Below are 10,697 nucleotides of genomic sequence, written 5' to 3'. Positions count from 1 at the left end.
GTTTATCCTACTGATAAAAAAACAAAAAATGATGCATCTTGGTGTTTCCATCAACCAATTTTTTTATGCACAAATCCAACATGCGCATAAAAATAAGTGATTGGTAACATAGCTATTGACACTTTGACAAAAGTGATACATTTGTCGAGGCTGTGGATTAAAAAAAAATTTTGTAAATGTTGTTTCTCCCACAGATCGATGATTTTGCTTCATAAAACCTGTATAACCTAAAGTCACAAGTTTTCATTTTAGTTTAGCTTGTTTATGTTTTTTTTACTTTAACAGTGCCAGTATCTGTTGACTTAAAAGAATTAAGACACCCTTAACTACTTTTTATAAGAATTGAACACGTTTGTGTGTTGAGTTGACACAACGTTAGCACCTGTTAGCTTTAATTGTGGGGAAAACTGGATAATTTGGAGATTTTGTTAGCTAATTTCATCTTCCAGGTTTAAAATATTTCTTGGAGGTCAAAATCATAGATGTAGCGCAAATCTGCTAGTGGAGTGATGATGCGTCAGTTTCTCATTATTATTCATAGCGGAGTGTTCTTATCCTATGAGAAGACCCTGCTTCTTAATTATTCATGAGAGCAAGTGCTTTCCAAAAGCAAGACAGACTTAAAAAGCTGTGAGACCCAATGATTGGGTAAGACCGCATTTGCATGTCACGGGTCGTATGTGTTTGTTTCCATGTTCCATGAAGTTTGTTGCATGTTTTCCCCGCAATTTTGGGGACTGAATCTGAATCGGCCAAAAAAGAGACCTGTACGAGAATTGAAGAATGGTGGACTTTGTCTTTTATCAGTTGAGTTTGTTAACATTCAGACACATCACCTATATCCGTGCTGCTGTGTTCGCCTATGTTTAAAATCCCCTGGATTACCGGCAGTGGTATTGGTTGAAGTAGACAGGGCAAGACACCTGATGCACTGCTATCCACTTTGTCAACATTCAGACCTGTGGATTGAGGAGGACAGAAGTCCTCCTCATTTATAGTGTTTATATAAACACGATTATCTTTATAATATAACAAATTGTGGTTATGTGTATATGAAAGTACAAATAACAAATGTAGCAGGGTTTTAAAATTACTTACTGCTAATTTCTTTGCATTTTAACTTTAGAAACAAAAATAAAATTATGCGTCTCTTCACGGTTTGTGTATCATTTTGTGAGCCAACTGACAAAAGTTGTTCACTCCCCTCTTTTTTTCCTGCTCTGCCGGCCACACTCAATGTCCTCCCTCTGCTCGCAGCGCTCCACGCCAATCTTTGAACAATTTTTGAAACAATTCTGAGGTAGACTTGAACTGAAAGAGTTCTAAGTTAACGTGCTCTTTAATGGTCTAATAATGAAAAATATTCAAATACATCTCAGATAGCCTGAGGGTCAATAAATAAACAGCACATTTTAATTTTGGGGTGAACCGTTACTTTAAGTTACAAGTGTTTTTTTTTTTTTGCATTGTTAGTCAAATATACCCTCCAGGTCACATTTTTTAAAATACATGCAAGTGAGAATACCTCATTGTGAGAAATTCAGTCAATGAGAAAATGAGAAGCGAGAACTTTATACACATTTCTCACTCATTTTTCAAAATATATTACTGTTGTCAAGATTAAATTATTATGGTGTTTTCTGCCTTAACTCTGCCTAAATATCGTAGCTTCTTTATGTCAAAACTTTGTAAAAAACCTGTATTGATATCGTGCCTCACCAAGAAAATAAAAAAAGACAAAAGTAAGGGGTTCTTCTGTTCCTCTTTAGGAACTAACACTACATGACTGTTTTAAAATTTTCATTCTCGAACAAAACTTGAACCCAGCACCTAGCTGTGTAATGTTTATTTTCTTCCCACATTTTTGGCCAAATTAAGAACTGAGGATGTTATTGAACTCTGGATGTGACCAAATAATACATTGCTATGAATGTCCATTTATGGATAAATGTGGTTCATATACTATGTCTGCACTGTAGGTTTGTGGCAGAGAGTTTTGCTTGTATGTATATATGTTTGAAAAATCAATAAAGCTCTTCTGAATATTCCTATTATCCGTTTATCTATACATCTACATGTTTGTCCATCCATCTGTCTCTATAGACAGATAGATAGATATATCCATCCTTCTGTCTATCTATCCATCCATCCATCTTATCTACAGATCATCCGGAAAGTATTCATGGCGCTTCACTTTTTCCACATTTTTTGTTACAGCCTTATTCCAAAATGGAATAAATTAATTTATTTCCTCAAAATTCTACACACAATACCCCATAATGACAATGTGAAAAAAGATTATTTGAAATTGTTGCAGATTTATTAATAATAAAAAACCTTAAAAATAACATGTACATACAGTAAGTATTCACAGCCTTTGCTCAATACTATGTTGATGCACCTTTCGCAGCAATTACAGCCACAAGTCTTATGGAATATGATGCCGCAAGCTTGGCACACCTGTCTTAGGGATTTTTGCTCATTCCTCTTTGCAGTACCACTCAAGCTCAATCAGGTTGGATGGGAAGCGACGGTGTATTAATCTATTCAGATTTCTCCAGAGATGTTCAATAGGATTTAGCTCTGGGCGCTGACTGGGCCACTCAAGGACATTCGCTGAGTCGTTGTGAAGCCACTCCCTTGATGTTTTGGCGGTGTGCTTTGATTCATTGTCCTGCTGAAAGATGAACCGTCGCCCCAGTCTGGATCTGGTCAAGAGCAGTCTGAAGCAGGTTTCCATTCAGGATGTCTCTGTACATCAAGTGGTGCTCGCTGCAGAGCCATTTGAGGAGAGCTGAGCTCCAGCGAGGGGGAGCTTAAGCTTGAGCTCCACCTTTTTTGCACTTCTTCTACGAGTGATGTCACTGGGGGTAGGGTTAGGGGTGGGGTTGGTGTACGCATTAAAACAGCTTACAGGAGGAGCGACAGCTCATGCTCCCCCTCGCTGGAGCTCAGCTCTCCTCAAATGACTCTGCAGCGAGCACCCTCTCCTGTACATTGCTGCATTCATCTTTCCCTCTATCCTGACCTGTCTTCCAGTTCCTGCTGCTGAAAAACATCCCCACAGCATGATGCTGCCACCACCATGCTTCACTGTAGGGATGGTATTAGCCTGGTGATGAGCGGTGCCTGGTTTTCTCCTAATGTGATGCCTGGCATTCACTCCATAGAGTTCAATTTTAGTCTCATCAGACCAGAGAATTTTGTTTCTTATGGATTGAGACTCCTTCAGATGCCTTTTGGCAAATTCCAGGCGGGCTGATATGTGCCTTCTGGCCACTCTACCATACAGGCCTGATTGTTGGATTGCTGCAGATGGTTGTCCTTCTGTAAGGTTCTCCTCTCTCCACAGAGAAATGCTGGAGCTCAGACAGAGTGACCATCGAGTTATTGATCACCTCCCGGACTAAGGCCCTTCTTCCCCGATCACTCAGCTTGGATGGCCGGCCAGCTCTAAGAAGAGACCTGGTGGGTCCAAACATCGTCCACTTACAGATGATGGAGGCCGCTGTGCTCATTGAAACTTTCACAAAAGCAGAAATTTTTCTGTAACCTTTCCCAGCCTTGTGCCTCAAGACAATCCTGTCTCGAAGGTCTACAGACACTTCCTTTGTCTTCATGCTTGGTTTGTGCTTTGACATGCACTGTCAACACTGGGACCTTATGTAGACAGGTGTATGCCTTTTCAAATCATGTCCAATCAACTAAATTTACCACAGGTGAACTCCAATTAAGCTGCTGAAACATCTCAAGAATGAACAGTGGAAACAGGAATAGAGCTTCATGGCAAAGGCTGTGAATACTTATGTACATGTGATTTTACAGGTTTTTTTAAATCTGTTTTTAATTTGCAACAGTTTTAAAAAATCTTTTGTCACATTGTCATTATGGGGTATTGTGTGTAAAATTTTGTGGAAATAAATTAATTTATTCCATTTTGGAATAAGGCTGTAACATAAAAAAAATGTGGAAAAAGTCAAGCACTACGAATACTTTCCGGATGCACTGTATTTAATCAATCAATCCCTCCATCCGTCCATTGAATATGGACTGGTGTGTGATTCGCACCGTCACTCTCTTCGTGTGAACAGCCTTGCACAGTTGCTCTTTAATTAACATGTTGATTTGCATTAAGCTGCAGTATCCAGCATCTGTAGACACACAAGGGCCAAGAGAACAGCATTGTGTCAGGCATTTAAATGAGATGTTTTATTAAAGACCAGATCTTCAATCGCCACCAATCACAGCTCTGGGAAACGGCGCTCAGTTGTGCCAGTTTCAGGTATAGGGTGAGAGAATAGAGAAAAGATAATGCTATTCCTCATTCAGCCACTTTTAGCAGAGGCCGCAGAATGGATCAAAGGCTTCAGTGCAGGCGACTGGAGGAGAGGTGGACCACAGATTCAACTACAGAGGAGCCTAACAAAAGGCCTGCAGGCTCTGTCCTCTTCTGTTAATTACCAAAATGAAAGACCAAGAGTTGCGTGGAAAAGGCTGTAGCGAGTGACAGACTGCATGTGACCTGCAACAACAGGATTTCGTATAAGGTGAAGTTGAGGCCATGAGGACATTTAAACAAAGGTTTAGCAAACTAAAGTTCACTAACAGGTGATTAAAATACTAATAATGGATTCATTCATTCATTTTCTTTTCGGCTTAGTGCCTCTATTAATTTGGGGTCGCCACAGCGGAATGAACCATCAACTTATCCAGCACATGTTTTATGCAGCGGATGCCCTTCCAGCTGCAACCCATCTCTGGGAAACATCCATACACACTCATTGATTCACACACAAACACTATGGACAATTTAGCCTACCCAAGTCACCTTGGCCGCATGTCTTTGGACAGTGGGGGAAACCGGAGCACCCGGAGGAAACCCACGTGAACGCTGGGAGAACATGCAAACTCCACACAGAAACGCCAACCCAGCAGAGGCTCAAACCAGTGACCTTCTTGCTGTGAGGCGACAGCACTAAAACCGTCACTGCGTCGCGCACAATGGATTCATTTATTAGACATAAATTTTAAAAAAATAATATAGCTCAAATTATTACTGTTATGAAATTGTGACCTGTTGTTGTAGGTTAAATATGCGGTCACCTGAAAAATATCAGGGTATATTTAATATAAATAATTGAGCATTCCCTTTGGCTTTATTAATGGTCTTTGTTGTTGTTGTTGTTATTATTATTAATAATTTAAAGCAATAGTTGACCCAAAATTAAAATTGCTGTCATCATGTACTAACTCTCCACTTGTTCCAATCCTGTTTGGGTTTCTATCTGTCAAACAAACATGTAGATATACTGAAAAATGTTGGAGGGAAAAGCAGCCACTGACTTGATGTTACAATTATGGATATCAATGACTGTTTTCCCTATAACATCAAAATATCTTGTTTTTAGTTTTGATGGAAGAAATAAATTCAAAAACATTTAAAACCACTTTAGTGTGAGTAAATAGTGAGCAACAAATTATTTGGAGCGAACTATCACTTTATCAAACATACAAATTTATAATGAATCACTATACTTTGGCTTAGTCCCTGATTTATCCAGGACTCAAACCAGCGACCTCTTTGCTTTAAGGCAACACAGTTTTATATATACACACACACACTTTTTACTTTTTAACAAACAGTTTATTTTGAAATTATGCTAGGGCCTCATATCTGAAATTGCTTAGGGCCCCCAAATTACTAAATCCGCCCTTGTGCATAATTGATAAGGATAGCAGAGGCCCTGCACAGGGATGTGATGCCGGTTAACTGACGGCGTTAGGACCTCACAGAGCCGTATATACGTGTGGACGGACTCAAGACTGATTGTATTGCATCCTACTCGCCGTTTCGCCACAATGTCAGCAGCACGCCTGATCTCCCTCACCGCTTTCTGCATAACGCTTTTCCAGTCTGGGAGTGCTCAGCTGGGAGAGTCTAAAGTGAACGCCAGACCTTATGAAATTCTGCTGAGGCAAAATCTGGGTAAGGAATTTAATGTCGCACCCGACAATAAACCTGTCAAGGCCTGTCACATCTACAAAAGGAGAACCTGCCATGATAACGCTACATGCTGTAGGCTACATGCTAATTTTAGACTCTCAGTTAAAAAAATATATCGTAATAATACTACGTTTCATTTGAAAATAGTCAGTATTTGATTTGTTTATTTTATCTCCCGCAGTTCTTCTTCTAAGTGTTCTGTCTACACTGTTGTTGTTCATGATTGGTATGGCAGTATGTGTCTACAAACCTCTCCGACGCAGGTGACTGACTGGCCCAATGTGGATTCAAGACGCCTGGAGTTGAACATTACTATGGCGAAGGCCTGATTCTGAATATTAATGAGCCAAGCTTTCGCTATTGGACACAAACAGCGCAACGTCAACACGAACTACTAAATATTATGGATGCAGGGTTACTATTGGAAGGTTACGAATCAACGTCAGCTCGACCAAATGAATATTCAAAATACAATTAGAAACGGAGTCCTCAAATCATAAAATCCAATCAAACGAGAGTAGAACTTTAACTGTAAAGTTAAACATTATAATTTAAGTTTTTAAACTGAATCACTATTTTAAACATGTTTAGGATTGTTTGATTATTTGCAGCCATAGATGTTTACATTAGATGTCGCCTACTATTTATGTTGTATTGAAGGAATGTGTTAATAGAGCTGCTATTTTAGTACAGGGTAGAGCTCCTTTGAAACGAATGTGGGACCAAGGTGCAGTAGAGGACTGGTCATGATTTATGGTGGACAGTATGCACATTGTGCAGGCACTGTTATGTTAGGCAGCCTTATAGATTACTTCAAAAACAGCCATTACTTCACTTAGCCGACAATAATACAAGTTTCTAGCACCACAGTGTCTTGTTCTCATATTTTATTTACATTGTATGCTGATTTTATTCAACAAAACTATCATACGCCTAGGATTTAGCTGGTTTTTCAGTGCAGTAAGTGTCATCAATAACACTACACAAAAGTTTTTAACATACAAAATAATAAAAAATGAAATCTTTCCAATTTAATTTTATGTTTTGTTTGCTTGTTACTACACCTGTACACAGTGCAAAAGTCCAGCATCTTCAGATTGGCTTTAGTCTTGACTGGTGCGGTTGAATGACTTTTGTCCTGGGAGCACTGTACCAATATGGCGACGGTATTGACGCATGCTCAGAGTCCCTATGAGATATCTAGTGTATATATCTGCTGCTAAGCTATTAAATTGTTTACAGTGTGATTTTTTTTATGTATGATTTGATACTATTTATATATTTTTATGTGATTATATTGTATTTATTTTATTAAGTTTATCTGAATGGTTTTGACATGTCTAAACTAATAAATGAAAATCGAAACCTCAATCTGTACGAATCGAATGTGCAGTGAAATCGGTTTTTCATTCAGTCATTCATTTTCCTTCAGCTTAGTTCCTTTATAAGGGGTCGCCTCAGTGGAATGAATCGCCAACTTATCCAGCAAATGTTTTACACAGCGGATGTCCTTCCAGCTGCAACCCAATACTGGGAAACACTCATACACTTTCATACACACACATATGGCCAGTTTAGTTTATTCATTTCACCTATACCCCATCTCTTTGCTTGAGGGAGAAATCTGGAGGGAACACAGGGGGAACATTCAAACTACACACAGAAATGCCAACTGACCCAGCTGGGACTCGAACCAGCGACCTCCTTGCTGAGGTACCGTGTTGCCAAAATGTTTTTTTATTCAATTTTAACAATCGTGTTTTGTTAGATGAACTCTTAACATCATCATATTTCTACTTGCCATTTCTGTGGCCATCCTAATGTGAATATCTTGTATAGTATCTGATTACATAAACCAAATGTAATAAATCATTTTAGCACTGTTTAGAGCAGGGGTCACCAATCTCAGTCTTGGAGGGCCGGTGTCCCTGCAGGGTTTAGTTCCAACTTGCCTCAACACACCTGCTTGGATGATTCAAGTATACCTAGTAAGACCTTGGTTAGCTTGTTCAGGTGTGTTTGATTAGGGTTGGAGCTAAAATCTGCAGGACACCAACCCTCCAGGAACAAGTTTGGTGACCACAGATTTAGACATTCACACTACATATCAGTACTATTTCACTTTCTTATTTCCCTGTCCTCTTCTCAATCTCACAAGTCCCTGTGTGCATTTATAGTTCTCATAGGTAGATATAGTTCTAATCCAGTCACAGGTAATAAGACCTGCATCTGCTCAGGTAAAAAAAAAAAAAAAGTTATTAGGTCTACCATTATTATTATTCCCCTGCTCCTGCATTTTTTTTGCAGGTGAACAAAAAAAGTACCTGCTGAGCTGAAGTCAATGAAATGGTTAACAGAAAGTTGCTTCGACTAATTGGCGGATGTAGCACAAGACACTTGAGCTGATTAAGTCAAGCAACTCAAATAAGTGAAGGAAACAATTTCCTGCACAAATAATTAAAGGCTTTTAAAACAACACTACATTCAGGATCTTTCTGTTTTTATGTCAGGTGACTCGAGATCTTTCTGATACACATTCTGTCATCATGTTAACTGACATAAAGGCATGCTATTAAAGCTGATCAGCTGCTGGGAGACATTTTTAGCTGATAATGTACAGAAAATTACATGTGGTTACAAGCCAAAACAGTCAGCCAGTTTGTATATAAAACCAATGTCACGTTTCAAATTTAGCAGTTTATCAAAAAAAAAAACTCGCTTTGAACAAACAGTACATGTAGAGATGATTATTAAATAATTAAAACTGTAGTTAGTGTTGGAAAATAGGAATCATTTTTTTATTATTTTTGTCTCTTTTTCTTTTAATCTAACGATTATTTGTATTGGTCATGTAAGGGTCATATATTAACTGAACTTCTAATGTTGTGTGTGAGTGCTGTGCATACTAATTAGCATTTTTGCAGAAGTAGATAGATGCGGGTCCAAAATTAAATTCAGCTCTGCAGAAACTTCCTGTCTGAAGAGAGGTGTTAAAACTGAACACAGAACACAGAAAGATGTATGCTTTGTTGTTGTGCACAGAATTCATAGAAAAAGAGGAAGTATGTTGAAGGTGCGGCCAATGGAGGACTGAACAATGACTGACAAATGACGTTACACCAAAACTCCACCTGTTAATATCAGTTGTGTATATATGCTGGAGTCAGGAAATGTATGTTAGTTGCGAACCTCCTGAATGTAATTCTTGTATTGCATTGGGGTAACGTAACAGAGCTCTGTCATGGAATTATTCATTTGTATCCAATAAATTGTTACGATTTTTGGCATTGAAGAAAACCCTCTCCAGACCTTTTCTTATTGAACACGCATGGAAATGGCTAGATATTCCAACATTAGAAAACACATTAATTGATGTAATGTAATCAGGCTACTTTATTTATATTATCACACTGATTTGAAAAGGATATTAAAGCAGACCCCATTCTGGACGTCTTTAAAATGAATAAAACGGAGAGAAGCAGAGTTTGTCAATATATTAAAATAAAATAAGAATTAATTTATTCTATTCCGTAAACTTTATATTATTTTTTTCAAATGGGAGTTTATAAAGAAACTTCACGAGGTTTGTAAAAATATGAAAGAATTAATTTATGTTTTGTGGTAAAAAAAAAAAAAAGTCAAATCTTATTTTTAAACAAAAACTGTTAAACTTAACATAAAAATTTTACACGTCGATGCTGCTTGGTATCTTTAATGGACTAATACCACAATTGCACATAAATGCATGGCTTTTTGAACGTAAATGCAACAAGCAAATTTTTAATCGGCCAATCACATGAGAGCAACTCAATGCATTTAGGCATGTAGACATGGTCAAGACGATGTGTTGCAGAACAAACCAAGCATCAGAATGGAGAAGAAAGGTGATTTAAGTGACTTTAAATGTGGCATGGTTGTTGGTGTCAGACAAGCTGCTCGGAGTATTGCAGAAACTGCTGATCTACTGGGATTTTCATGCACAACCATCTCTAGGGTTTACAGAGAATGGTCCAAAAAAGAGAAAATATCCAGTGAGCGGCAGTTCTGTGGGTGCAAATGCCTTGTTGATGGCAGAGATCAGAGGAGAATGGCCAGACTGGTTCCAGCTGAAAGAAAGGCAACAGTAACTCAAATAACAACTCGTTACAACTGAGGTATGCAGAAGAGCATCTCTGAACGCACAACACATCCAACCTTGAGGCAGATGGGCTACATCAGCAGAAGACCACACCAGATGCCACTCCTGTCAGCTAAAGAAAAGGAAACTGAGGCTTTAAAATTTGCACAGGCTTACCAAAATTGGACAATAGAAGATTGGAAAAACTTTGTCTGGTCTGTTGAGTCTTAATTTCTGCTGCAACATTCAGATGGTAGGGTCAGAATTTAGTGTCAACAACAAAGCATGGATCTATCCTGCCTTGTATCAACGGTTTAGGCTTGTGCTGTTGTAATGGTGTGGGGGATATTTTCTTGACACACTTTGAGTCCATTTGTACCAAATGAGCATCATGTCAACGCCACAGCCTACCTGAGAATTGTTGCTGACCATGTCCATCCCTTTATGAGCACAGTGTACCCATCTTCTGATGGCTACTTTCGGCAGCATAACATGCCATATCATAAAGCGCAAATCATCTCAGACTGGTTTCTTGAACATGACAATGAGTTCCCTGTACTCAAATGGCCTCCACAG

The 10,697-nt window shown here is 38.6% G+C and overlaps 1 long non-coding RNA gene across 1 annotated transcript; it reads left to right on the top strand.

Moving 5' to 3' along the window:
* Positions 1-5,834: 5,834 nt before the first annotated feature.
* On the top strand, positions 5,835-7,372 carry si:dkey-234h16.7. Its single transcript, NR_170198.1, is given in 2 exon segments — positions 5,835-5,986; positions 6,186-7,372. It is a non-coding gene; the product is annotated as a si:dkey-234h16.7 (long non-coding RNA).
* The last annotated feature ends 3,325 nt before the right edge of the window (positions 7,373-10,697 follow it).

This window comes from Danio rerio, chromosome 5 (genome assembly GCF_052040795.2).
Source record: "Danio rerio strain M-AB ecotype USA chromosome 5, GRCz13ab, whole genome shotgun sequence".
Taxonomy (NCBI): Eukaryota; Metazoa; Chordata; class Actinopteri; order Cypriniformes; family Danionidae; genus Danio; species Danio rerio.
Note: the sequence above shows the minus strand (reverse complement) of the source record. Positions and strands in the feature narration are given on the sequence as shown.